General features: G+C 55.0%; 1 protein-coding gene across 1 annotated transcript in view; it reads left to right on the top strand.

The window, feature by feature from the left end:
• Positions 1 to 4,889: 4,889 nt before the first annotated feature.
• Positions 4,890 to 17,464, top strand: part of BAHCC1 (BAH domain and coiled-coil containing 1) — an 84,834-nt gene continuing 72,259 nt past the window's right edge. Inside the window, exon 1 of the mRNA XM_034790535.1 lies at positions 4,890 to 5,026. The gene's annotated coding sequence lies outside the window, so the exon portion shown is untranslated. The remainder of the gene's footprint in view (positions 5,027 to 17,464) is intronic.

Raw genomic sequence — 17,464 nt, 5'->3', positions numbered from 1 at the left:
TTGCTGTTACAGAGACGGCTAAGTGACAGGTCACTTGCATTATGTACAACACACTGGATTGTCAGTGCACACACCACATGCAACAGTTGTGGGTTGCTTTCCTGCAGCCCCTCCCAGGCCTAACCAGTAAACTAAATGCAATGTGGCAGAGCATTCATAATCATATATACATATCTCACTTTTTCGCACAGTGTTTGAACTGTAGAAGGTAATGGGGGTGGTGATGGGGGGGTTCTCTTGCCTTTCATGAGTTTCATGCAGCTTTCCTGGATCTACTCAATCATAGCTACCAGGGTGAGTCTTTCATTGGCCTTTGGAATGCATTGGATTGCACCTGATGCCTTAGATGTGTGTGTACATGAGAGGGGGAAACTGAGAAAGAGAGAGACCTTGGAGTGAAAGTGGACAGCAAATTAGACATGTCTTTGCAATGTGATGTGTCAACAAAACAACTAGGCCATTGCAACTCTGAGCTGCATAATGAGAGACATCACCTCCCTGGAAAGAAAGGAAATAATCCTCTCCATGTCTCTTGTATGTCCCCACCTGGGATATCACCATAGCTGAGAAAGGTGTATATCCAGGATTAGAAACCAGCCCTCCTGACTCCCAGCCCATGTGCTTTCAACACCAGAACATGCGTCTTCTATTGCTTCTCATGTGCTCCCTCCTGATCTTTGTCAGACTTTTTAAGTCCGGATGGAAAATGCATCCTAGAGAGGATGGCTTAGTCAGATGAGCACCCGCCTACCAGATTCTCTAGAACCATAGGTCCAAACCTAGGGTCTGCTCACCCCCCCTTCTTTCTTCAGGGAGTATATGAAGGAGCACACAGCTCACTCAGTGAGGGCGCTGGGGCAAGGCCGTATAACCAGGGCCATCTCTTTTGCATGGATGTCAAAGATTCTGCAGCAGGTCCCTGGTGTCCTTGACTCAAACTCCCCTCCTTCAAATGTGGGGCTGTTTTGTCCACTTCACGCCCACCCTGCACCTGAGAGATGGCAGAAGATACGTGGTTTGGATGTAGTATTGTACATGCATAGAGCTACACGGTGTATGTATGTATGTGTAGTGGGGCCAGATCGATAGATAGATCAGTGGTTCTCAAACTTTTGCACTGGTGACCCCTTTCACACAGAAAGTCTCTGAGTGTGACCCCCCTTATAAATTCAAAACACGTTTTTATATATTTAACACCATTATAAATGCTGGGGGCAAAGTGGGGTTTGGGGTGGAGGCTGGCCGCTCGTGAACCCCATGTAATAACCTCGTGACCCCCTGAGGGGTCCTGACCCCAGTTTGAGAACCCCTGAGATAGATGGATAGATAGATAACTTTGCTACACTAGAAAGTGGCCATTCCATGCACAGGGGGCTGCCTTGAGGAAAACACAGAGATGGGCATGACAGGGTGGTGGAGGGGATGCGATGGAAGGTGAGGTCTGAAATGTTGGCTGGGGGGAGATGCGCAGGGCCTCGAAGGTGTGACACATCCATGATGCACAGTGAGACCACAGACCCCCTTGGTGTGTGGGGCAGGACAGAGGACTGGAGAGGAATCCACACTCCCCTTTGGTGGGTGAAGGGATCAGAGTGTGTCACAGGGTTACATATTTTGAATACTAATCTGATTACTTGCAACTAGTTACTGTCACTCTAATGCCCTAGGGAGCAGCATTGTGCTTAGGACTCACCATGGCCTCCAGTCCCATTGAGGGTCAATACGACCCTTGATCACGCATGGCCCTGGGCACAGAGATAAAACTCATTCGTTCTGTGAATCTGAAATTAGTGGGAAGCCTGAACGCCAGGAGACCTGCCCTTCCCTTCCAGGCACTGTGCAAATGAGAGGCTGATTGCTTATCAGACCCCTGGCTGGGTTGGGCCTTGCACTATTGGCTTAGAGGACTCGTTGGTTTTTGGAGAGGCACATGAAGCTTGCACCTTGGCATTCTTGCTCTCTTCTACCCCACCCCTCTGGCCCTGAGTTTAAATTTCCACAGCTTTCCCTTTACATGACACCTTTCCCGAAGGCATGCAGCTTTTCTTCTAACCCTCCCTTTTTATAATAACAGCCAGGGCTCCGGGGAGTCCCGGGGGGAAGGAGACGTTTCCTATCACCTTTGGAAGAGACTAAACCCTGGTGGTGGAAAACTGATGAAACATTCAGAGCAGAAACTCATTCAGTGTTGCAGACCAGCAGATCTGCAAATTAGCAAGTAAGCACAATGAGAATAATTTAAAAAGCCTCCAATCAAATAACCCAGGATACTGCATCCCAAGCTCAGACTAAAAGTCACGCACTCTGAGTAATACCAGGCCTCACGGCTATGAAGAGGAAAGGGCTAGCGCATCAGATCAAATGCTTGGAGTTATGAGACGGGGACATTTGGATTCTGTTCTGGATCCTTTCCTGGTGACTTGGACTAACTCTGCGAAATCCTTGCTGAGAAGCAGGGTGACTGGCTGGGATGTTTTGTGAGAATTCACTGGGGCTTGTGGATTAGCCAAGTGAGAATTAGAAAGGGTTCGTTGTGCGTATTGTTATTTCTAGAGCTCGGCCTGCGCGCTGGATGCTTTACAAGGGAGCACAAAGAGGAGGTCTCTGCCCCAAAGCGATTGCACTCTAACTAAACGTCTCTCCCTGTCCCTGCAGTGACAATAAACAACCCCCCGAAAGACTCAGGGCCTGACTCTTATCTGCTTTCACACCAGTCTCACTTCACTGTCTTCAAGTTACTCCTTGTTTACAGCAGTGTCAGTGAAATCAGAATCCAGATCTCACTTTTTCTGTGAGGCCACAAAAGGAAAATATATTTAATCTGCCAGATAATTAATTAATATATAATACATAGAATAGAATAGTAATATAATAACTTATGACAAATTAACAAACTGCCAGATGCATCTATGTAGGCACAGGGGGCTGCCCTCGTGGGTGTATTTGCAGGATTGGCACCTAAAGATTCCCTGTATGACCTTGTCTGTCTTTTCAATGTGTTTACTTGTGTCTCTGACCACACCCAGTGCAGGGTTGGCACTTGATAAATAAACAATCAGACTGGCCCAGGTGTCTAGCCGGGAGTCCCACAGAAACAGGGATAAAGTTTGCACTGTTGAGGTTGCACAGAGGGGTCCTCCGCGGCGCTACTTGGTCTCTGTACAAGCAGAGGGAGAGGAAGGCTGTGGCGCCTGCGGGGAAGGCGCCGATCTGGGACTCAGTTGGATTCTTGGCTCTGCCACAGACTCCTTGTGTGCACTTGGGCAAGTCCCTTAGTCTCCCTGCACCTAGATCGCCCATCCACTCAAGGGGGTAATGCTGCCCATCTCCCACCATGTACCTGCCTTGTCTAGGCCCTGATCCTGCAAATGACTCGTGGGCCTCCAGGGGTTTAGTGGAGGGCCCTGGGTCACTGAACCTATGGCAGGATGGGGCTTTAGGCCTTTGTGGGCAGGGGCTGCCTGCCACAGAGCTCCCCAGTGTAGTCACATCCTGCACCCACCGAAGGCAGTTTTCCTGCTGGTGCAGATGTGACCGAAGCACTCTTCCCTGGGCCTGGCTGAGTCTACACAGGGGCATAGCTAAGTGGTGGGGGTGGCGGGTGTTGTATCTGGCTCCGTGTATGTGCAGCGCCCAGCACCACCCGATCTGGCCGGGGCCTTTAGGTGCTACAGGACCAGCTGCCCACAGTGCAGGGAGGGGAGAGGGAGACCCTGGAGGGCTGGCTCCGGCGGCTGGGGGTCCCCTGCCCCAGAGAGGTCCCTGGCCTCCGCAGTGACCTGCCAGGAGGAACAGACAAAAGAAGCCCCGGGAGGCCGAGGCGAGCCCGGCGCCTTTAAGAAAGCGGAGGCTCCAAGCCCGCCGGAGATCGCGGCGAGGGAAGGCCGGTGAAAAACCAGCAGCCCCCCGAGAGCAGGGAAAGAGCTCCCGGTGCCAAGCCCGCGCCCGCCTGCCCCGAGGACTGTGCTGAGCCGGGCGCGCGGAGGGGGGGGGGCGCTTCTTCTTGTTGTTGTGTGCGCAAAGGTCCGAGCAGCAAATCTCTGTTTCCTCCTCTTGTTTTGAGCGGTGCAATGTAGGGATTTCCTCTCCCCTCCCCCCAGCCCGCTTGGCTTTTGCAGCTGCAGCAAGGACGTTACTTTGTCTGGATCCCGACCGCTCCTGCCCGCCCCGAGAGCCAGGGCGCCAGCTCCGGGCCTGGGCAGCCGAGGGGCATGTAGCCGGGGCCATGCACGCAGCAGCCTCCCCATTTGCATTCGCCAGGGCAGACGAGCAGGAAGAAAAGGGAGTCCCGCTTGTCCGCCAGGCCGGGCCCAGAAGCGGGCGGCTCCGCTTCTCTCCCGGGGAAGGGGGAACATGCAACTCGGCACCAGAAAATCCAAACCCCGCCAGGTAAGTCCCGTGCCCGGGGAGCCAGAGCTGGGCTGGGGCAGCTCCCTGCAGCCCTGGATGGCAATGAATGAAAAGCCCCGCTCAGCTTTGCATGGGGCCCCTGGTATAAACCTGCCCCCCCCCGGCCCCAGCAAAGGCAGCGGCAATGGCGGGGGGGGGGATTCGATTCCGCTTCGCTCTCATCCATGGTCTGTTGCATGGCCCCGGCTCCGTTGGGGGGGGAGCGAGGCGCGTCCCCCGGCCATAAATCGGTGCTGCTGGAGGCTCCAGCCCCCCGGGCGCGCTAACAGAATGGGTTTACTCCGCGCAGGCAGGTAGGGGACCCTGGCACCGGAGCAAAATCGTAAAATAATCACAACCGCAGCCGGCCCCAGAACGCAGCGTCCAGCTCCGCCGTGGAAAAATCCGGGATCCGACACCAACCCCCCGCCCCCCCAACAGCCGCCGTTTCCGCTTTCGGGAGAGCGAGAGGACGCATTAAAGCAACATACCCCCCAAATTACCCTGCATCCGAGGCGTTTTCCATCGGCCCGCGCTGCAAACTGGCTTCGGGGGCTCCAGGGGCCCGGGTCTCTGCCCTGCTCTGGATTTGGGCTTATCCCGCAGATCTGGCCCGGGAGGCGGCGGCGGCCTGGCGGTAGGTGCTTGGGGCTTGTTTGCCTTTTTCATTCTTATTTTTTTTTTAAGTCTTTTTGCCGCATTTTCTCCTGTCCCCCTGCCCTCCTTAATTCCTAAACGAATGGGGCTTTAATTCCAGAGGGAAACGGTCCCCCTTGCCCTGGTCTACTTCTGCATCCCCCCCCCGTGCAGTTCAAGGAGCTTTCATAGCTATTCCACCCCCCCCCCCACGAAAACACAACAAAGCGGGGTTCAACCCAGCCCCGTTTTCTCTGCTGCGCTCTCCTGTGTATTAGGGAGCGGTGTGTTGTTTACTAACTTTGTGTACGGACTAGCAGGACAATTGCAGCCAGACTCCGATCTGTGCCAGCTCCGAGACAGGCCGAGCCTACACATGGCTCTCGTTTCCAACTTTTAAAAAATAAATCGCTTCTGCTTTCATAAAACCGCAACGGTTCCGCCGCCGAACGAGCCTGTTCCCGGCTTAACCTTTGTCTTTAGAACGTAGCTGACATTTGGGGGTTTTTCAGCCCTGCAATCTGGCCTGGAGAGGCTCTTTTGCAATTTGCAGGCTGGGTTTAAAGCAAAACTCACTGCGGACATTTTTTGTTGGTGAGAGACGAGAGAATTTTTTTCTTTTCTTCTGCAAATAACATTCCCGGCTCTGATTTTTAATTCTCGATTTCATTCTTTTTTTTAATAATTATTTTCGTCTTTGTACTTTTAAAAGCCCAACGAGACTTTGCAAAAAGAAATCGAGAGAACAAAATAGATCGTGTCTCCAGGTTTCCTTTGCAAATAGATTTACAGCGAGCGAGGAAAACACGAGGTAGGCACGGCTAGTATTTAATACAGCTTGTATGTAAGGATTGCCTTCGAAAACAGCCAGGACAGGTTAAAACAGGCAGCAAAACCCGGCTTGATACAAACACAAATGTGATACTGGACCTGTAAAATCTGCAGTTTAAAACCAATCTAAACTGTAGCAATCTTTGCACCGCTATGTTTAAGCTCCAAATGTTCTGGCTAAATCGCTGCTTTGTACCCAAGGAAAAACACAGCTTTGTTTCTGTCCAGCACTGGAAAACTAATTACAAAGAAATACAATTATCCACGCTTTTAAAACAATCTAAAATTACCGTCCAGATGGGACTAAAATGACTTCTAAAAAGGAAGACGTAAAATAGGATGATTGTGATTTCCTAGGCGCCCTAAAGATCCCGCCCCGACTCCCCAATCTTTTGTTTCTGTTTTCTTCAAGGAAACTGATCGCTGGGCTCGGCCACTAAAGTTTATATCGATGTCCTGCAAATTCAGTGGAGAAAGTATATTTGTGCTAGTAAAAAATAGATTTATGTAACGATTTTTAATTAAAGTGATCGACTTTTCTGTTAACAAAAGAGGTAGTGAAAGCCCGAGCTGCCAGGATGAGAGCGCTGGGTTCCGCTCACGGGAAGCGGCTGTTGGGGCATTTCGAGAGGGGTTCGCTTAGACGCGGTATTTTTAGCGTGTGTCTCTTCCCCGTTCTCCTCTTGTGCTCGGTGAAATTCGGTTGCAAAGAGAGGGCAGGAGCCGGAGCCGCGCCGGGCTCGTTCGGAAAACACGCAGGCGGGCTCGCTCGCTTTTGCCTGGCTTTTGTTGTTGTTGTTGTTTTAAATCCAAGAAACAAGCCAGGACATTTTTAGTGCGTTTAGAAAAGCGCATCGAGGGGGCTGGGGGCTGGTTCAGGGCAGGGGGATGCCTCTGATCTAACAAACCTAACGCGGGGTTTCTGTGGCCGGTGGGTCCCAGGCTAGGCGGGGGAACCCGACCCCCTGGCTCGCAGCCCCTTTGCGCCGCGGATGGAAAGGCCCGGAAATGGAGCGGGAGGCGGGTTCCCGGCCCCAGGCTCGCGGGGGATGGGGAGGACGAAGGAGGCTGGGGGGCAGAGCGGGGACGGGCAGGGAAGATGGCCGGCGGGGCGAGCGCCTGCTCCCGGTGGCGCGGGGAGCTCTTGGGGGGTCCCTGGCCGGCTGACCGGGGCGCGTTCTCCGCTGGGGGAGGCGGAGGCTCGCGGGTTCTGCATCGCCGGGGAAGGGGCTCTCCGGGGCCGGAGGGGAAATGGCTCCGGCCTGGCACCGCAGAGCCAGCGCGGTTCTTTGCAAGTTTCACAACAAAACCCGGGGCTCCGAGGAAACCCAACCGCCGGGCTCTGCTCGGAGCTGCAGGCCCGCGGCGCCCTGGGCTGCCAGGGGGGAAGGAACCCGCCTTCCCAAGGCGAGCTTGGGGATGGGGCCTTCCCCCTCCACTGGGTGCAAAGGCGATGCTCGCTCGGAGGGCTGGGGGGGCTGATTCTCTCGCCTCCCCCCACCCCCCGTTTTCGGGGGTCGGGATACAAAAAAGCAAATCTCCCCGCTTTTCTCCAGCCGGCTCCCCTTGCAAAGGCCTGTCAGAGCGAACAGCCGGGACCCCACCAGCAGGGCCCGGCGCAGGCAGGGCTGGGGGGCCCCGCGCCCCGCTGCCGGGGGGAGAAGGAGGCTTCTGCGAGAGAGCAGCCGCGCTCGGCTTCCCTAAAAGCATTTCTTTCTCTTGGTTGTGGTTTTAAAAAGCCATTCATAATTGATGCATAGCCTGGTCCCCCCGCGCGGCCGCTGGGTGCAGGCGTGTGTCTGTCCAGGAGCTTTTAGCCTTTTCAACAGTCCGTGCAAATCAGAGCCGCTGTTACACACACACACACACACACACTCTTTCGGATGCTGTGTGAGCAGATAAGGCAGGAGGGGGCTTCCAGTCCTGGCTGCTCCCCCCGGGCCCCGGGTGTACCGCCCCCCACCTCTGTCTCCCCCCCCCCCCCCGCCTGGGGGGCAGCTAAAAGTCCAAAACAAAAGTGTTTAAAGAGAAAGCAAAGAGCTCGGGTCCCTTCCCCGGGCTGTAAGCCTGCCAAGGCCTCCCCAGCCACCGGCTGCCAAGGTCTGGTAGCACCGCTCCTCTCCAGCCCTCTGGATTTTCCCCAGTGTCTTTTCAATGGGGATTCTGGATCCCAGCTCCCTCTTCGCTCCCAGGTGCAGTGGGAGATGGAGCAGGAGGCAGCCGTAACTCCCTGCAAACACCTTAGCGAGAAACACCGGGCAAAACCGAGGGACTGGGGGGTCCTTTTTTCTTTGATGACTTTGTGCTGGACTTAGGGCAGTGGGGGCAACTGTGAATCCCCTCCTGGGGAAAGAACTCGGCCTGTTGGGCCCGAAGAATGTGAACCCCCAAGTGCAGGAGCTGGGAGCCCACACTGGATTTCCTCTGTGCCGCCAGGAACACACACACACACACACACACACACACACACGCCTGCCCTTTACACAACAATACAAAAAGTCAAACCTCAGCCAGCCAGCCGGTTTCCCATTGGATGGCAAAGGAAAAGCCCCAGCGCTTCGGCCCTGTATCCCGGGCCCTCCTCAGCCAACCCCCGGAGCCAGCCTCCCTTTCCCAAGGCCCTGAGTTATTCCATCCCGCAGGCCCAGCACACACACACACACACACACACACACACACACACACACACACACACACACACACACGTGTCAAACAGCGGCCCTAATGATCACTTAAGGTTGCGTTTGCAAATCCCGTTCCCATTGGCGCGCAGAGCCGCTGTTCGCGGCCTAGCTGCCAGCTGCAGGATTCTGGCACTAATTGCGTGTTTATCAAAACATGCCCCCTTTTGACATGTCACAACATATTTGCGCAGAACGCGGTGTCCCCCCCCCTCCCCCAACGTGGGTTCCCTTCTCTGTGCTGCGGGAGGGGCGCTGGGTGACAGGCAGGGCTGGTGCAATATGTCTGGGTGTGCAGGTAGCCAGGAGGGGGGTCCCCGAGCTGCCCTGCACAAGGGTCTTCAGGGTTCCATAGGGACAAGGTGCATCTGGGAGCCTGTCACTGGGATTATTTATTGTCACTTTGCATCTAAAATCCGGCCCCCGTGTGCTGGGGGCTTTCTCCCCATGGAAGATTCCACTAGCTCTGTGCGTTTGCCATCCTCTTTCTCTTCACCCCCTTCCTTCCCTTTAATGCCCCCCCCCCCAGTGCCTGTGTCTCCTGCCTTTTCATCATAATTCCCAAACTCTGGAGTGGGGGGAAAGCCAGGTATTAAACTCGCTTGAATGTACCCCAGATGGGTCGCTTCAGTGAGAGCCTCACACAACCAACACCTGGAGTGGTGCGTTGGGGGTGTGAACACACTGGGATAGATTTAGCTTCTCATTAGGACTCTGCATTTAACAGGGCATTAACTAAGCGTTTGGAAGTGGAAAAGCTCCCGAGCTCCTAACCTAAAAACCTCTGCTCTGGGCTGATTGGACTCCAGGCCTTCATCTGGGGGGGGGGGGGAATTCTCTCCACTCTGCCTCCCCCCGGCTATAGTAAACAAGGGCACCATTTATGATGTGTGTGTGTGTGTGTGTGTGTGTATCTGTATATGTAACACTGTATGTGAGTGTATATATTTGTGTGTATGTGGTGTGTGTATTCACTGAATCCTGTTTGGGTTATAAATGCTCATTGCATTTGAGCAAATATGCCCCCACAATCCCTTCCTACAATGCAAAAAGCTTGTGAGGCAGCGGCCAGGTTTCTTTGGAGATTAAAAATGTGTTGCTGGCTTCAGTGCAATGTCTGTCTGTCTGTCTGTCTCCAGACACTTTAGCTAGGTAGATTTATTCCATTAACAAATTTGTCAGTCTCCTGTACCAAGAGGGAGGCCAGGGCTCCCGGCTAGCTCGGGGGAGGCCAGAAGGGGGCGGGGCTGTATTATTCCCGTGGCAATTGATGTTTATAGGCGGATGGCCAATAAATAGCCCGAACTGGTTTGACTGGGAGGGGTGTCAGGATGCTGTCTGCCTTTTCCTCGCTGCTGTCCTCTCCAGGCCAGGCCCACTGTGATCAATGCAGCCAGGGCGGGGTTCCACCCCCAAAACCACCTGTTTCTACCCTGAATATTTTGCGTTTTTATCAATCACTCCAAGCCCCCCCCCCAGGCCCCCACCCTGGCTCTCAGTCGCAATGGCAACCCAGACACCATAAATAATGCCCCTGCACAAGGTCTTCAGGGTTGCATGTGTTGGCGTTTAGCAAAGGGGGTGGGGGAACCCCGCTCCTTGTCCCGTGGTCCCCAGGACAGGGGCGTGGACTGCGGAATAACCCCAGGCAACACTCCTGAGGCTAGCCCAATCTTCCTCCTGTTGGCCTGGCCGGGGGGAGGGGACACACAGGCCTGGGGGGAGGGGACTGACTAGGCAGTTGGTTGATTCACCTGGCCCTGGTTGAGGCGTTTTGGGTAGGGGGCAGGCTAAGGCAGGTGCCACCCCCCGAAAGGAGGGGCAGAGACTCTGGCCTGAGTGACAGGTGGCAACAAGGTACAGCCCTATTTTGGGTGAAGGTCTTTTCTGGTGTGCAGGGGCTTGTGTCTCCTCCTGTCTGTTCTCGGGCCAAGGATAGGGGGGGCACACACCTCAGAGCTCTCTGGACAACCCCTCCCAGCCCCATGGTGGATTCTAGGGTCCAGAGACCTCTGCCACAGTCAGAGGGCAGCTTGTCCTGTGGCTTCTACCTTGTGCAGAGTTTGCCCTGGCTTTTGGGCTGGCTAGGCCAGACCCTCACAGAGGGACACGTTCTCCCAGGTCCTTAGACCAGCCCCTGGGATGGGTCTTTCCACAACGGGCTCCGACCACGTGTTGTTTTGTTTTAAATCCCTAGCAAATATAGGGCCACATGGACTGGTCCCTCCTGCCCCTGGGCAGCGATCTCTCGGCTAACGGGGGCAGAGCCTGTTGTGGGGCTGGAGATGGAGGGGCGGGCGGGGGGCACAATGGCAGGAAAGGGGTGAGTCGGTGCTTGTGCTCTGTGCGGGAGGCAGAGCCCCCCTGACTCGTTCCCTCTGTGGGTTTGTGCCCCCCCGCCCCAGTAGCCTGTTTTTGTAACAAGTAATGCAAAACAGAGCTTATTTTCAGGGAGATTGGCAGCAAGTTACAGCACGTGCTGACTCCCCCCCCCCCCCCAAACAAAATGTAAAACTCGCGAGCCGGTTCCTGTGTTTACCGAGATCTCTGGGTTCGAGCAAATAAACACGGCCTTAGTGGAGAATCTGATTTAGTTGATTGTTTGCATTTTGATCGGAGCACGAGGGTTTTTTTTCAGGGGGGAGGGGCGGGGAATTTCGGTTTTTCCAAAGCGCTGGGTCTGGGCCCTGGGGGAGGGACTGCTGCAAAGGCCGCTCCCCCCCCCCGCCCCCCGCGGGTGCCAGGAGCGTTTGGGTTTGAAGAATTAAGAGTCATTTTTTGTAGTCAAGAAATTGTTTCTAATTTGCTCTTTGACTAATGGCACTTGGAACAATGAGCCGGCCCCAAACAATTGCATTACTCAGAGGCGCCCAACATGCAATTACCCAAATGCAGAGATTTGCATCTTGCAGCCCTATTAGGCAATTATTTAGTGTGCTGGGTTAATCTACAATATTATTTAACATACCGGGGCCCTTTGCCGTTCCGTTTCCAGATGGAGCGATATTCAATTGCAATATTTTAACCCATTTCCCCAGAGTGGGGAGGTTAGCGGAGGGCTGAGAATTGTCACTGCATATTCATTCGGACAGGAAAGGAGGCTGCTTGGGGTGGCCACTCGCAGCCACTCCGGTTGGCTCAGGCTGTAGGTGAGCGGGCGAGCCAGGGGTCACGGAGAGGGGTCCTGGCAGCCCTGCTCTGGTGCCGCTCTGGTGTTTCGCAGGGGAGGAAGGGGCCATTTTCCAGAACACACCGCTCTAAACCTCCCCCCGCCATTCAGAAGAACGGGGCTGCGGAGCGGACCCTGTACGGAGCGGATCGCTGCAAAGCGAAGGGCCAAGTCTGACTTTCAATGTGCTGCCAAGCCCGCACCAGGGACCCGGGGCAGCGCTGGGGGGCTAGGGCCGTGCCAAAGATTTCCAATCACGGGGCGGGGCGGATTTTTGCAGCCCTTTCCCCGTTGGTCTTTCCCCAACGCGGTGACGAGCAGAGGGGCTTCGGGGCCCAGGATTCATTTGCAAAACACTGAGGGGAAGCGGGGGGGAGTGTTGCAAATACTCAACCGAAGGCCGCTCTCGGAGCTGTGTAAATATTTAGTTCTGGGCGCATTATCTGCGCTCGCTCTTGTCTAAAGGAAGCGTAAGATACCAGCGCTTGGTTCCTGTTCACTGAGAAACATTTGCTGGGTCTGGACATCAGGGAAGCCTCCACTTGTGCTGATAGTGGGCTGCCCCGGCGCAGATACTCCCCGCCCACCCCCAGCAGCCCCGTTCCCTTCGCGTGGAAAATTGGGAGCTATTTCCCCCCTCGCCCCCTTTGCCAGCAGCCCCCGGCTTTGTCCACCAGGCCTATCTGCGGCTCTTTGGTGCCACAACTGCGTGGAAGGGATTTAAAAAAATGATAGAAAAATCTATTCTTAAAACAAAGTGCTTGTTTTATAGGTCGGGGCAAAATCTAGACGGGTTTAAAGCAAAATCAATCCAGCGATGTTGGGAATCAGGAATAAAAACGGAAGAAGGGCTCTGGAAGTTTCTCCCTTCTTTTCCCTGGGCACAGCGCAGCTGTATTTCCAGTCGGGTTTGTGCATTGTTCGTTTGGATTCTGCTCCTGGTCAAACAAAACTGACCCTTTAAAAAAAAATCCCCTCCCTTATTGGTCCAATAAATAGCCCAACCTTTTTAATGCGAAGGGTTTGGAGATTTTGCAACCCTCGGCCTAAGCCGGTGACAAATGCACCGCTCTGCTAGTTGCCTTTGGGTAGAAGATAGACGGGAAGTGTCAATCAGAAACGCTTCAGTGCTCAGGGACAATCCTCTTTGCAGGACTGGCCTTCCTCAAGAGCAATCAGTCACTCTGCATTAATTACCCTTCCATCCATTCCCCACTGCAGGGCAACTGCTGCTTCTCCGAGGCCTGGCACATTCATTACAGGGCAGCACCTGAAAGAATGGAGCGACCCCCCCCCTCCCCAAAAACAAAGAGTCCAGAAAGGAAAAGGATTTCAGGTCTGGACCTTCAAATCCCTCACTCCTGTAGGCAGCCCCGAGAGCTTTTCAGCCCTGCTAATGTCTCCCTCTCCCCCTCCCTCCGCCCCACATCACATCCATGTACAAGCGACAGCAGCCAGACCGAATTTATAGTTGCTAATGTTGAAGCGGGTTGTTTGTGTTGGTTTAAACGGCTCTTTCAGTGCATTGCTTCTAACTCACTCTGCTGGGAACCGCCTGGACCTTACAGGCTTGTGCTGCTCATTCACCCGGGGATCTAAAATCCCGAGTCCGATCCAGCCACACAGCCAGAGCCAGTCCCGGCGTTGGAAACAGTGTTTTCCCATAGGAACTAGGAAGGCTGAGTGGAGGTCTCGCTTTCAAAACGAGGAGCTCCTTTCAAACCAAAAAGAGGACAACTTGGAAGTAAACGAAGCCCCCTTTCTCGTGCAGCTGGGCCGTGCGTGTGGATTTCATTCAAGGGATCTCCAGCGAAAGCAAAGCCAAACTCAGTCTAGCCGGAGCCCCAGAGCGCGGGCTGCGGGAGGCACCGGGGAGGGTGACACACGCAGAACTTTTGCGGAGCTGACCTGGAAGCGACACATGGGAATGCGGCGGAGCCGCGGGACTGCGGAGAGGCAGCCCGTGGGAAGAGCACCGGACAGGCGCCTGTCCCCTTGACATTGCCCGAGTCCCGAGCTTTCCTTTCGCAGCGGCTGGAGAATTCACCCCCGAAACGCGGCGCGTGTCGGGCCCCACGCAGCACAGAGCGGGACATTGGCCTGCTTAGCAGCTGTTTTCTGCCTTTAAAACCCGGCCCCGGGTAGCGGCTGCTGCTTTGCGAAGAGGCCGCGCTCTCCCGGCTCTGCCCCGTCCGGACTCGGGGTTTCTTACAGCGCTGTTAGCCGCAGCAGCAGGCCGGCCCCCCGGCCCCCCAGTCTCGCTTGTATCCCCGCGCAGCCCCTTCGGATCTGCGCCGCGCGTGGGTGGGGGTCTCTGCCCCGGCTCGGGCCCTGTATTCCGGGCCCCCTTTTACCACGGAACCGCTTCGCACCCCAGCCGCGTTTTGTAGCCCGGGCAAGTTGGCCTGGATCCTGCGGGGCTCTGGGAGGCGCCCGGGCTTTGCACTCGGGAGGGGTCGGTATTTCTAGCCTCTCGGGTCTGCTCTCCCCCGCAGCCGGTCTGCGCGCTCGGTCTTGTCCCTAATTCAATTGGCTTCTTGGCGTAATGAATAGCTCCCTGGTAATCGAATCCCCCGTACGAGCTAGTCTGATTTATTCGGCGTTTTCAGTCAATTACAGCCTGGTGTTTTTAAAAAATAATTTTAATCGCCCTTCTAGGGAATCGCTCCGGCCATTCACCACCCCACCCCCCGCCGGCGAGCGGTGACATTGGCTGGTTTCTGCCCGGTTTATCCCCGGCACCCCCCCGGATCCTGCGGCTGGGAATATCCCAACCCAGCGCTCTGGCCGGGAAACAAATTGACGCGCCTGATCTCATTAGACCCCGCGACTGATAATTGGGCTGAAATGTCTGGGAGCGCTGGGTGCCGGCACTGGAAATGCGGGGGTCCCTGCACGGATCGCCCCCTCGCTGCTCAGGCTCGCACGGTGCCGGCTCGCTCTGAAAATCGCGATTGGAATCGATAGCTCCGACCCTCCCTTCCCCAGCCCAGCTGTGGCAGGACCTGTCCCCTCGGACCTCCACCCCCGCCCCTCTTACCTATTTGCACGGCGGAGCAGCCATCCCCAGGCACCCCGCGCTCCGCTTCCCGGGGCTTGCGGCTGCTCCCCACACCCAGCCCGGCCCTGCACGCTGCAAACTTTCCGGATGCACCGGCTGCTTCTCCCCCCCCCCCATCCTCCTTGCCTCCCCTGCAAGGGGAGGGGGCTGCCCCCCGTGCACCAAACCTGCATTGTTTTAGGAATCACTAATAGTGGCTCAGTCCATTGCCCCTGTCTCTGTCCCTTTGATCCTCTCCCTCTTTGCTCTTCTTGGCTCCGGGGCCAGTGGGGTCTGCCTAGGGGCCTCCTGGAAACAGTCCCCATCTTATCTCCTTTCATCGAGCAGCCCCGGGCCGCCTTGAAACCGCGGGGCCGGTAATTGCTTTTTTCAGGCAGCCCAGTGCGGACTGGCTAACAGCCAATCAGCGCCTTGTTTACACTGGGTGATTGACAGCGGGCTGGCAGGCTGCCAACCAATCGTAGACATCCCGTGGAGGGAGGGGGGAGTGAACACAAGGGGGGGGGGGAGACTGAAAGCTATGGGTTTAACCCCTGCGTTGCCAAAGGACAATCGAGCAAGGGAGAATCTGCATTTTCGTGTGTCTTGCTAGCGCCTCAAATCTCTCCCAAGGGGCAGGGGGGAGAGACTGGGAGCTGCAGGTGGGGGCTGTGGCTGGGTGGCGAGCACATCCCCAGACATGGTCGCAACCGCAGTGACCGTGGTGTCTGCCGTCGCTCCGGTCCGTCCCTTGTCGGGCGGGCTCGGGGCGTCTTGCGAACCGAGCCCTGGCACGTTACAAACAACGCGGGGCCGTCCCACCAACAGTCTCACAACCCACACCTGGTGGGGGGGAGGGTCTAGCTGACGGGAGTGTAATTCCCCCTCTTGCCCAGGACTGGCAGGGTTTCGTTTTGCTGGTTCCCTCTTTGGGGGAAGAGGGCGAAAGGGAATGCATGGGTGGGAGTGAATCAAAGTCTCCTGCGACTTCTCCAGAAAAAAATAATAAAGGCACCAAAAGGGCCTGTTCCGAGATCGCACATGATGCAAGTGACGGGGAAGAGCGTTGGCAGGTCGCTGTCCCAGTTCTGCAGCCGGGCCCCCCCTGCTCCGTCTGCAGCCGGTCCCGCATTGTCCAGTCCGCCTCCGACACAGGACAGGAGCCATCGCCTGCGAGGGGCCCGTTAGAAGCCCGCAGCCCTTCTGGAGTCAAAGGGACGCTCGGTTTGGTGCAACGCCCACGTACCCAGCCCAGTCCGTAATCCCACATATCGGACTGCGCCATAGCTCCGTGCAGGGGGTTGTCCCAGAGCTCCCAGCGCGGTCTGGTGCGGTAACCCCCTGCGCTGGCCAGTCCAGCCCAGCAAACTCTCCTGCCCAGCGGCTCGGAGTGTGTGTGGGCTGGAGCAGCCCCCCCCCCCACTTCCCTCCACCCCCAAACACCCCCCGCCGCGGCCTTCGCCGTGCATCCCCATTCACCCAGCCAGCAGGGCCGGGAGCTGCGCGAAAGGAGCTGCGCAGCGGCAAGGCTTGAATTCGGCGCCATTGGGCTGAGTAGTAGCCCTGCTGCTCTCTGATTGGCAGCTCGCTGGCCCCGCGCCAGCCTATTGGGAGGCCTGTTTACGCAGGGAGAGTGGCACGAGCTTATTACCGTGGAGGGCCAGGCGTCCAATCAGCGAGCGGGCTCACCCTGGGTGAGTGGCACGAGCTTATTAGTATGCAGGGAGAGTTGCTTGTAGGACTGAGCTGCGGGCTGGGGAGCTGCTGAGGCTGGAAGGAACCCACTATAGGGTCCTTTCCCTTCTGCAAGAGCAGCCAGTGCATTTACAGTGCAACAGTCAGCACAGTGCAAATACCAATAGGAATACAATCCAAAGTCCCATTCACTGATTTAATTGTATTGCAGTCACTGTGTGCAAGGAACATATCTCCAGTAAGTAACTGCAATTCTATTTTTGTTTGCTTTTTAAAAAAAAATGCTTTATTTTTTTTTTTTAAAGAATTAAAATAAAATCCAGGATTGTAAATTTGATTATTTTTTTTTGCATAGTGAGAACTTTTGGTGGTTGAAAATACCATGTCGCTATTCTTTTCCTTTTGAGAACATTCTGTAGTTCTGTGTGATGTTACATCTGTAAAAAAAATTAATAGCAGTGTTTTGCTTGGAACTGTTTATAACACATATCAATTGAAAATAATAATACTACTAAAAAAAGACATGTTGGAATACGCTACACTTAGCACCTCCAATGAAAAGAAATGCTACAGGGCATTTTTTTTTTAATGGTTACAGTAAATTGCTCTCTATACCCCTGGAAATTTGTACCTAGCGCCGGGTAGCACCAACAAAAACACAATTGTTTGCAAATTTCCTAATGCAATTCTAAGGTTTTTAAAATGCAGCCATGAATGGTGCTTTGCAAGGAAAAACAAACAGAGCCATTGTAGCACTTTAAAAAAGGCAATGGATGCAAATTTGCACCCTTTCTGTTTTAAAAAATAAATAATAGGTGGTTGGAGAAGAGGTTTAGCTTTGCATCGAGCGCCGCGGAGTCCTTTCTTCCTCCCCCAGCGCATTTGTTACATTTGAATAGAGGACAAATCTGAACTGGGAAAAAAAATCCAAAGGAAAAAAACCCCAACCCGAAACAAAATTAGGTTTGCGGGAAGGTGCAACTTGAAGCTGTTGATTTTTGTTTTTTATGGTCACACGGACTT

Source organism: Trachemys scripta, chromosome 14 (genome assembly GCF_013100865.1).
Source record: "Trachemys scripta elegans isolate TJP31775 chromosome 14, CAS_Tse_1.0, whole genome shotgun sequence".
Classification (NCBI taxonomy): domain Eukaryota; kingdom Metazoa; phylum Chordata; order Testudines; family Emydidae; genus Trachemys; species Trachemys scripta.
The sequence above is the reverse complement of the archived record's forward strand: the minus strand, read 5'-3'. Positions and strand labels throughout refer to the sequence as shown.